Source organism: Nematolebias whitei, chromosome 21, assembly GCF_014905685.2.
Source record: "Nematolebias whitei isolate Nwh7 chromosome 21, NemWhi1, whole genome shotgun sequence".
Classification (NCBI taxonomy): Eukaryota; Metazoa; Chordata; class Actinopteri; order Cyprinodontiformes; family Rivulidae; genus Nematolebias; species Nematolebias whitei.
Window position 1 is genome coordinate 33,632,286 of NC_056518.1, and position 265 is coordinate 33,632,550.

Genomic DNA, 265 nt, shown 5'->3' on the forward strand with positions numbered 1-265 from the left:
AAACTACACCTGGACCATAATAACTACACCAGGACTATAGAAACTACACCAGGACTACAGAAACTACACCAGGACTATATAAACTACACCTGGACCATAAAAACTACACCAGGACTATAGAAATTACACCTGGACCATAATAACTAAACCAGGACTATAGAAACTACACCTGGACCATAAAAACTACACTAGGACTATAGAAACTACACCTGGACCATAACTACACCAGGACTATAGAAACTACACCAGGACTATAGAAACTACA

At 38.9% G+C, this 265-nt stretch overlaps 1 protein-coding gene across 2 annotated transcripts in view; it reads right to left on the reverse strand.

The window, feature by feature from the left end:
• Window positions 1–265, reverse strand: part of mapre3a (microtubule-associated protein, RP/EB family, member 3a) — a 13,004-nt gene that overhangs the window by 1,058 nt on the left and 11,681 nt on the right. The window lies entirely within an intron of this gene.